Below are 10,265 nucleotides of genomic sequence, written 5' to 3'. Positions count from 1 at the left end.
TCTACTATTCCCCGAAGTTTCTTAATTGATCGATCGGCCATTTGTAGCACCACGGATGTGGGCTTGAGTTCTCCTAGATCTAATTGCAAGTATATTGAATATGGAATGAGATTTACACTTGCTCCTAAGTCTAGAAGTGCTTGACCAAATTCCTGCTCCCCAATTTGACATGAGATGGTGGGATAACCAGGATCTTTGTACTTAGGCGGTGTCTTGCAGTCAATTACCGCGCTAGCTTGTTCCGCCAAGAATGCAGTTTTCTTGACATGGTGCTTTCTTTTAACAGTGCACAAATCCTTGATAACCTTGGCATAAGCCGGCACTTGTTTGATCACATATCTTCACTTGTGTTAAAAGGTCTAGGATTTCACCATGATTTTCCAGTACCTTTCCAATGGATTTCAAAGCTTGAGGAAAGGGTGCCTTTACTGGAATGCTTATTGGCACATCATTATCTGGAGCGGGCATTGACGTACTCGTTATCTTAGTTAACTGTGAAATCGTACTTTGACCACTTCGAGTAGAGATGGCATTAACCTCTTTGAAATTTGTATCTGCATAGGAGGAGGTTTGTGCCATGTGTTGCCCTTTTTGATTGATTAGAGGTTGAGCGGGAAGTCTCCCATGCTCTTGAATCGCTAAAGTAGTGTTTAGCTTTGTCATTTGGATTTTCATGTCCTTCATTTCCTCTACCATTTGTGTGAAACAAGCTTTAAGCTCTTGAGTTGAGGCTATTTGAGTTTGTGCAAGAATCCGCAAAGTATTCTCTAGAGAATTACTTGACTACATGATATCTTGAGGAGCAATGTATGATTTTGGTGGTTGTTGCTGCTCATGCCTCCATTGGCTTCTAGATGCTTGGTTTGAATCCTTCCAACTGAAATTTGGATGGTTGCGCCAACCAGGATTCTAAGTGTTTGAGAAAGGGTTATAAGGCTTCTTGTAATCCCCTAAAGCATTGCAGTGTTCCTCATTTCCTTCTCTTAGCTCACCAAGAGTTGGGCACTCTTGCGGTTGATGTTCCGTCCCTCCACATATGAAGCATGGATCTCGTGTGTCTACCTTTCAGCCGTATGGATTCCTGTACCTTCTTGAGATTTGAAAGCCTCGAATTCTTGTCTCAGTGATTCAATTTGGCTTTTGATGTTGTCATCTTCCTTTAATTGGTAGATTCCAATTGATCGTGACTTTTCCATAGGACTCGGTCCATTCCATGTGTAGGACTTTTCAGCAAGATCGTCGAGGTACTTGAAAGCTTCATCGGGATATTTTTGAAGGAATTCTCCATTGCACATAATTTGTATGAATTGTCTTTGTTCGGTTGTGAGACCGTCATAGAAATAGCTGATTAGACGCCAGCTTTCGTATCCATGATGTGGGCATTGATTTATCAAATCTCTAAACATCTCCTAGACCTGATGGAAAGTTTCATGGTCTTTCTGAATGAAGGTAGAGATTTGCCTCTTAAGGCTACTAGTCTTATGAGGCAGGAAATATTTGGCAAAGAATGCTTTTGTCATTTCGTCCCATGTTCCGATAGATCTAGGCCTTAAGGAATACAACCAGCTTTTTGCTTTGTCTTTGAGAGAGAAAGGAAAAAATTTCAATCTCACAATGTTGGTGACATCATCTCGGTTGTTGAATGTAGCCACCACCTCTTTGAATTCCCGTATATGCACGTACGGACTCTCATTTTCCAACCCATGGAAGGTTGGTAAGAGGTTAATCATGCCGGGTTTGAAATTGAAATTTGGCATATTGTTGGGATACATTATGGATGAAGGTGTGGCTGTACGCGTAGGATGTAATATTCCTGTAGCGTTCTTGGTTGGACTTCATCTTGATGAGCCATCGTGGGTGGTTCGGGAAATCTCAGTGAATCGGGAGTGTGTTGAACGAATGGAAGAAAACGACGAACTAGGAGAGTTTTCTAAAGTTTCTACTTGTTGTCTCACAAATCTCCCTAGTGCATCTCTGTTTTGTGGCATAAACATTTTTTTTTATTTTGTAAGTATTATAAGCGCAAGTGTGTAATAATGTAATAAGTATACACCAAAAATGTTCCCAGGCCAATTGGAAAGGCTGCCAAGGTACCACTTTAGGCCCAAGAGCTTTTCTAGAACTCCCCGAGGTTCTTAGAAAAGATTGGAGGGTAACACTAACACATACCTTATTTAAGAACCAATTTTTCTAAGACAGAACATGTTTGGTTTTTACTAATTTCCCAAAATTACACAAATGTTCTCAATACTTTGTTTGTTTGTTATTTTTAAAATTTTATGATTTAAAATTTTACGCTATTTTTTTTGGAGAAAACCTAAATCTAGAAAATAAAATTCTAAACCTAAAAATAAAATAAAAAAATAAATGAATAAATAAAAAAAATTACTAAGGAAAAATAAAATAAAAGAGAAATTAAAAAAATTATACTATGTTTCTTTTTAAATAGAAAAAAAATTAATTTACTATGCAAACCTTTAATTGTAGAATTACCTCCCCAGCAACGGCGCCGAAAATTGATATCGCCCAATAACTCCTAAGCGGTCGCAGTAATAATCGAGCTATGTTGTATCCATAGAGAGGTAAAATACAAGTAAAAAGAAAAATTAGTAAATCAGAAATAATAAACTTTGAAATAATATAACTTTGAAAAAGAATATAAACATTAAATGAATAAAATCGAGGAATTAAAATCAGAAAGAAAATATGGAAGGCATAAGTTTCATTCATGCAAACATATATATATTTTAATAAAATTGATTCATTCTACTCAACTATAATTTTACACCATTAATTATAGTTGGAAAATATATATAATAAAGCTCACCTTAAAATATGTTCTTTAATTAAATTATACTAACTTCTAATTTTAAAAACCTATCATATTATATACCTTAGTGCGACAAAATACCAATGGCGGAATGCAGTAAAAAGCATATAATATAACAAATATCCTAAATTAAATTAAAAGCCTAAATTACATAAGAAGAGCATGACTAGACTTATGTAAAAGGCATTAATAAGTTTAGAATAAAAATTAGAAGAAAATAAATTTAATTGTAACAAATATATAGAAATGAAGAAGAAAATAAAGAATCAATATATTAAAAATATAATGTGAAATATGAACTTGACTCTAGCCTTTCCACAAGAAAATTTAGCCTAAAATAGGCATTTTTTTTCACTCAAAGTAATGTAAAAGAAATGAAACAAAAATAAGAAAATTTTTTTTTCTCTCTCACTATACTCTCCACACTTAATTCCACCATCTGATGAGTTTTTACTCCATTTGGTTCTCTATTTATAGTGGAAAATAGGACACAAAATGCGTAAACTCGTGTACAAAATAGTGGGGGAAATGGCTGCAAAATTGGAGCAAAGTGGGGAAAATGCTGTTGATCCATGGGAGACAAGGAGGCCACGTGTCGACCCGTGAGAGGAGCTCGACAAAAAGGTGTCAGGCGGCTAGTGGAGTGGTCAGGCCCATGGGGACGCGTGTCAGGTGGAGTGGCAGGCGTGGTCGGGCGCGTGGGGAGAATGGACTGACGAGTGGGACAGGTGGCGGGTTGTGGTTCGCTTGGCAGCTGGCAGCATGTCATGCGTCAGGTGGCAGGTGCGCGGCTCGGCTCGGCTGGAGGCTGGCTGGGCGAATGGGAAGCTGCCATTTGGCAGCGTGGCACGTGTTGAAGCTTTGGGTTTGGGCTCCATTTTGGGCCTAGTTTTGTCAAAAATACCACTTTATCATCATTCTTTTCAATTATATTTATTTATTTCTTCTTTCTTTTTGTTTGTGTCAAAAATACATTTTATTTCCCGAAAATTAAACACAAATTAAATCAAAATTAATATTTTCAAATATAAAACATATGGCAATAAATCCATGAAAATATTAATTAAAACTTAATTAATTTTAAACTTTAAAACTAATAAAATGATATTTTTGAGCACTAATCAATGAGGCAGAGACGTTGGTTGGAACTGGTAAAGGATTATGATTGTGAGATCCTCTATCACCTTGGGAAGGCCAACGTGGTAGCAGATGCCTTGAGTCGGAAGGGGTCGGGACAATTATATAGTGCCAGACAGATATCGAGGAAGTTGGCTGATGAGATTACTCGAGCAGGGATAGAGTTAGTGGTGGGTCGGTTGGCCAACATCACTTTACAATCGACTCTCTTGGAGAGAATCAAGCAGAGACAGTTGGATGATCCACACTTGGGGCAAGTTAGGGAGGACGTTCTAGCTGGAGTAGCTAAAGGCTATTCAGTGTCGAGTATGGGTTTACTGAGGTATAAGGGTTGGATTTGTGTTCCGATGGACATCAAGATTAGACGAGAGATTCTGGATGAATCTCACACCACCCCGTATTCTCTTCATTCATGCACCACAAATATGTACCAGGACCTGAGAGTTTTATACTGGTGGCCTAGGATGAAGAGGGATGTGACAGAGTATGTAGCGAGGTGCCTGACCTGTTAGTAGGTCAAAACTGAGCATCAGAGGCCGACATGATTGTTATAGTCTCTGGATATCCTAGAGTGGAAATGGGAAGATATCACGATGGATTTCGTGGTAGTCTTGCCTAGGACAGTGGGTCAACATGATTCTATTTGGGTTATTGTGGATTGATATACGAAGTCAGCTCATTTTCTACTAGTGAGGATGAACTACACAATTGACCAGTATGCAGATCTCTATGTGAGAGAGATAGTTCGCTTTCATGGGACGCCAAGGTCTATCGTGTCTCATAGGGAACCTATCTTTACTTCCATGTTTTGGGGGAGTTTGCAGAGGGCGATGGGTACATAGCTGAAGTTCAGCACAACTTATTATCCTCAGACCGATGGTCAGTCTGAGAGGACTATCCAGATATTGGAGGACATGCTGAGAGCATGTGTTGGACTTTGAAGGGTCCTGGAATAAATATTTGCCTCTGATAGAATTTTCTTATAACAACAGTTATTAGTCTACCATTGGAGTGGCGCCTTAGGAGATGATATATGGTAGGAAGTGTAGATCTCCCATTCACTGTGATGAGATGAGTGAGAGGAAATATCTAGGTTCGGATGCAGTCTAGAGGACGACTGAGACAATTGAGAAGATTAGAGCTCAGATGCTCGCTTCTCAAAGTAGGCAGAAGAGTTATTCTGATATGAGGTAGAGGAACGTGGAGTTTCAGGTGGGAGACTATGTCTTCCTTAGGGTTTTACCTTTGAGAGGGGTGAAGAGGTTTGGGAAGAAGGGCAAGCTGAGCCCTAGGTTTGTGGGGCAATTTGAGATCCTGGAGAGGATTGGGCAGGTGGCCTATAGGTTGGCTTTACCCACTGCAAAGTCTAGCATGCATAATGTATTCCATATTTCCATGTTGAGGAAGTATGTGTCAGATGGAACTCATGTGCTAAGTTATGAGGATTTGGAATTGGAGGCAGAATTGTCTTATGACGAGCAACCAGTTCACATTATTGATAGGAAAGACAAGGTCTTGAGGAACAAGACTATACCTTTGGTTAAGGTATTATGGAGGAACAGCAGGGTCGAGGAAGCGACCTGGGAGCTGGATGTAGATATGCGAGCTCAGTTTCCCGAGCTTTTTAGGTAAAATTTTGAGGACAAAATTTCTATAAGGAGGTGATAGTTGTAACGTCCCAAAATTTCCTAATAAGGCTTAGGCTTTGATTAGGGGGCTGAGATGGAAATATACGAAATTACGTGTTTAATTGCTATATTAATTGTTATTATATGAATTATGTGATAATATGACTAGATGTGCATATTTATGGGTATTAAATATGCATGTGGGCCCGCTTCTTATTAGAAGGGCGACTTTGGTAATTTGGCCCGTTGCGGGCATAATTGTGTATTTATGTGCATATATGTGATATATGTGAGAGACCACATTATTATGTGGGTTATTTTGGGTTACTCGGCACGTGGCAATCCTAGGGAGCAAGTTAACGGGAAAGTCACAACAGGACTCGATACCTGACTCGGGGTGAGTCAAGGGGTATTTCGGGTAATAGACTTTTATTTGGGTTATGGAAATAAATAATTGGAGATATATTTGAAGTTAGAGAGTTTAGGAGGGAATATTGGGGAAATTTACCATTTTGCCTTCGGGGACGTTTTTGGTACTCCGAGCCTTGGGATTAACTTAAGTAATTTAAGTTAGATAAGAAAAATTTAGAAACTTATAGAGCTTCCTAAACCGACTCTCTTCTATACTCTCTTCTTTTTCACTCAAGGACTTCCAAGCTTGAACCTTTGAACTAAGGGGAAATTTGGGCTAAGACGACTTGAATTGAAGCTAAAATCTTGAGGATTAATTCAGTAGCAGTTTATGGAACCCATCTTCAGTAGAGGTAAGCTTTAAACTATAAATTCTAGCAATTAAATTATGTGTTTCTTGGCTAGTTTTTAAGTGTTTATGAGCTTGTGAGTTTAAAAGATTGAAGGTGTAGTTCTGATGAGTTCTAAGATAGATTTTTGGTGGGTTTTGTTGCTGGGATGGTTAAATTATGTTATTGAATATAGAGGCTGGTCAGGGGAGCACGCCGCGACCTATAGGGGGGCAATTCACGGCCCGCCTAGGCAGTTTTTCCTTGGGAGTTTGTTTTCAAAATAGAATTTTTTTTCCTTAGGGCTCAGGATTGTTTCCACTACCTGGTTTGGTGGAACCCGAGGCCCCAAAAGCTAGGACTTGGTCTAGAAGCCTTTGATCGCTCGATATTAATAGAATCCTAATTTATGGTTGTGACTTAGGGTATCGCTAAGGGCTCAGAATCGGGATCGTGCTCAAGAGTCGCTTTTATTTACGCTTGCTTGGACCTAAGGTAAGAAAACTGCACCCAGAACATGTTGTGTATGATTAGAGCTTGGCCCATCTATCATATTTGAATAAGGTTAGTGCTTGAGGCCCTGAATTGATTATGTTAGGCTATTGTTCTAAAGGCTTGTTGATAAATGCTTAAGTGCTTATATTTGTTACATGAATTCTATGATTAGGGCTTGCAACTCCTTATGTGATTATGTTTGGTATCGTGGGTATGGTTATTCAATGGAATTGTATGATTGGCATGAATATGTGCTTAATTGTTGGGATGTACCTATTCACATCTGTTTCTTATAAGTAAAGTCTGTAATCCTGGATCAAGGCTTGATTTATAAGTCAGGGATGGCAATAGCGCGTTGTCCGCCAATCGGGAGGCATCAACCTAAACCTGCAACGTACTATTACGTTGATTGACTCTAAGGTCAAAGGTGAACCACAGGGGTTTGGCTAGCTCTATGGCTAGTGAGACAGAGCTAAGGGCGAGGCCCTAGGTGACTCCATAGTCACATAGCTAGGGCATAGGTCTGAGAGTTCCCTTAAAAGCCAACTGAATAGGGCGACGGCCCCAGGTTGATCCAATGATCATGCGATTGAATTTATAAGATATTGGTTATGAGTGGATATTACTGATTTTATTGAATGGTTATTTTAAAGTTATATTCTCTATTGTTGCATGTTTTGTTTTCTTGCTGAGCCTCAACTCACAGGTGCGTTGTGGTGCAGGTAAGGGAAAGGGAAAGTCAATGTGGCGTGTACATATGCGGCTGCTCGACCGTCACGGCCGGTGTTATCTAAGAGGAACTAGGGTTATAGCCCTATTTTGCCGCTTAGGCCGGCTGATGTAACTTTTTTTATGTATTTACCCCTTTTAAACAGTTGTGTTGTAATATTTTGGGATACCATGTTGTATAACACTTTTGAAAAAAAAGTCAATGGTTATTTGACCAAAATTTTTAACCCTAACCCTTGCCACTAACCTTAGTTACACGATTTAAGCCAAATGACCTAATTAGCAGGTCTAACACAATTTTAAGTACACAGTGTAATGGTCTTGGATTAGGAGGGTGTTACAGCTGATATCATAGGAACGCGGGGTCCGTGCATAATACCCACAAAAACAAAGGGGTCATCACCCTTAGGCTCAAAAGTCACCATCTTCTTCCTGCAATCTATAGTGGCCTCGTATCTGACTAGCCAATCCATCACCAGAATCATATCAAAATCATCCATTTCCAACTCAATCAAGTCTACTGATAGTTCCCTACTATCCACCATCACTGGCAGTGCTATAATCCATCTCCTAGAAACTACGAGCTCCCCTGTAGGCAGTTGTTGGGAATAGTGCCCTTAAAGCAATTGTAGTTGGCAAATGTTTTAAATGAAATAAATAATTGAATTGAATTATTATATACATATATTTAGAATATGTCTGATATTATATGATAATGATAAGTGAATATTAGAAAATTCCAAAGTTTATCTATGTGGTCTTAATCTCATATTGGAATGGGAGGATCGAGATTAAGATAATAAACTTAAATAGTTCGTAGTAAAATAAAGTTATGGAATCTTTAGATTAATTACTACAAGTATGGTCCACTAGTATTATGAATACATGTGACCAAGATCCGGGTTACTGTAGTATGACACTTTAGTGGAGGTACTTTGCATGCTGAGAGTATGTAGAACTTGACCAGATGTGATTTGTTATTACTTGTTTAAACACCGTTTCATAGTATTAATGAAACACATCAAATGGTGATCATATACACGATGATCTTAATCCTTAGGTTACTATGAACTCCTATATATGTCATCTGATCCTTTGATTCATGCTTTAAGGTTTGCCAGAATGATCAGGCTAAGAACAATTGTTTTGGGGACTCAATGATGTATATGGCTGGGGACGTAGTTTAGCAAATATGGAATCTATACCTTCTTATAGATTGAATAATGGTTCCCTATTGGGTTGACTTTTGGAACTGAAAAGGTTATGAGCGCTCACATCGCAAACTTGTTGTGACACAACATTCACTAGTAAAGTCAATGGTACTCTACGAACACGATATAGCTAAAAGGGTAAAACGGTAATTTTATTCCCTTTTAATTATGAACCATCAATAGAGGATTGACGCTGTATGTAATGATTATATCAATGGACACTTTATTCTTAATAAAGTACTCAGTTTATATGTCTATAATTATCAAGAGTTCAATCTCATATTTTTAGTGGAGTAATCGTGAGATTAATAAATATGATTATATAATCAAAGAGCTTTGATTAATAATGTAATATTTATTGGAGCTTGATATTATAGGTCCATAGGTCCCCTGGGTGGCTCTATCAACAACATATCAAGGTAAGAGTTGATACAATGGTATAACTGTAATTTGAGAATTGGAGAAGAATTTTGTTCTTCGGGTCAAGTATGCAATTATATGATAATTGAGGTTGAATAATTAATTTGGAATTAATTATTAATTTCGAAAATATATTTATTAATTTAAATATATAAAATATCGAATTTCATATAGATATATAAATTAATTAATTAATTTTTGAAATTAATTATTTTATTTGAGTGGGAGAAAATAAAATTGGTAAGTTAAAAAAATTGTTTTTGATTTATTGAATTTTAAAAGATGATGATAATGATGATATTCAATTTGAATTTTAAATTTTAAATTTTGAAATATGGTTGTCATCTTTTCCTTAAAAAGATTAACACCTTATTTTGTGGGAGATTGATTTATTTAAATAATTAAATAAAAGAAAAATACAAAATCCCTGAAAAGGGAATAGCAGTACATGCCTGACATAGTCCAAAGACTGTGCCATGCGTATACCACTATACAAATATTGTATCTATGTACTTTTTATTTTATTTATTTAATTATTTAATAATTTGAAATTAGTTTTTCAAATATGGTAAGTTGGACTTTTACCTAAAATCTAATCCTATCATCATTATTAGACTATTTTATATTACTATTATTATTAGTAATAATAAGGTAATATAAATCTCTATATATATGATATAGAAGAAGAAGAAATGAAAAAAAAAGAGACACACAATAGAAACGCACAGCAATACAGAGAAAAATTCATAATAATTCTCAGAGCTTTTGTCAGACAAAAACTCTCTCTATTTCTTCTTCTTTATTCTAGTCATTCTCATACCATAATCCTAGTTCTCATGTGTTGAGAAATACTTGTGATTCCTAAAATACAAACTCATGTTCTCTATGTGCCCACACACATCTTGAGGTGCAGAGAACACTTCGAAAGATCGTGGTTTGAGTACTCAAATCTTTGGATAGGAAGATCGATAAAAATAGGAAAAGACTCAAGGACACTTGATAGATTTCAAGAGGTAAAAGTTCATGTTCTTGATATTTTGTGTTTATATGTTGTATGTATAAATATATTGTATAT

General features: G+C 37.0%; 1 non-coding gene across 1 annotated transcript; it reads left to right on the top strand.

Annotated features, from left to right (window-relative positions):
* The first annotated feature begins 1,365 nt into the window (after nucleotides 1-1,365).
* On the top strand, nucleotides 1,366-1,472 carry LOC133787394 (small nucleolar RNA R71). The gene has a single exon (XR_009872419.1). It is a non-coding gene; the product is annotated as a small nucleolar RNA R71 (small nucleolar RNA).
* Nucleotides 1,473-10,265: the final 8,793 nt, after the last annotated feature.

Source organism: Humulus lupulus, chromosome 6, assembly GCF_963169125.1.
Source record: "Humulus lupulus chromosome 6, drHumLupu1.1, whole genome shotgun sequence".
Classification (NCBI taxonomy): domain Eukaryota; kingdom Viridiplantae; phylum Streptophyta; class Magnoliopsida; order Rosales; family Cannabaceae; genus Humulus; species Humulus lupulus.
This window is presented reverse-complemented; position numbering and strand designations above follow the sequence as displayed.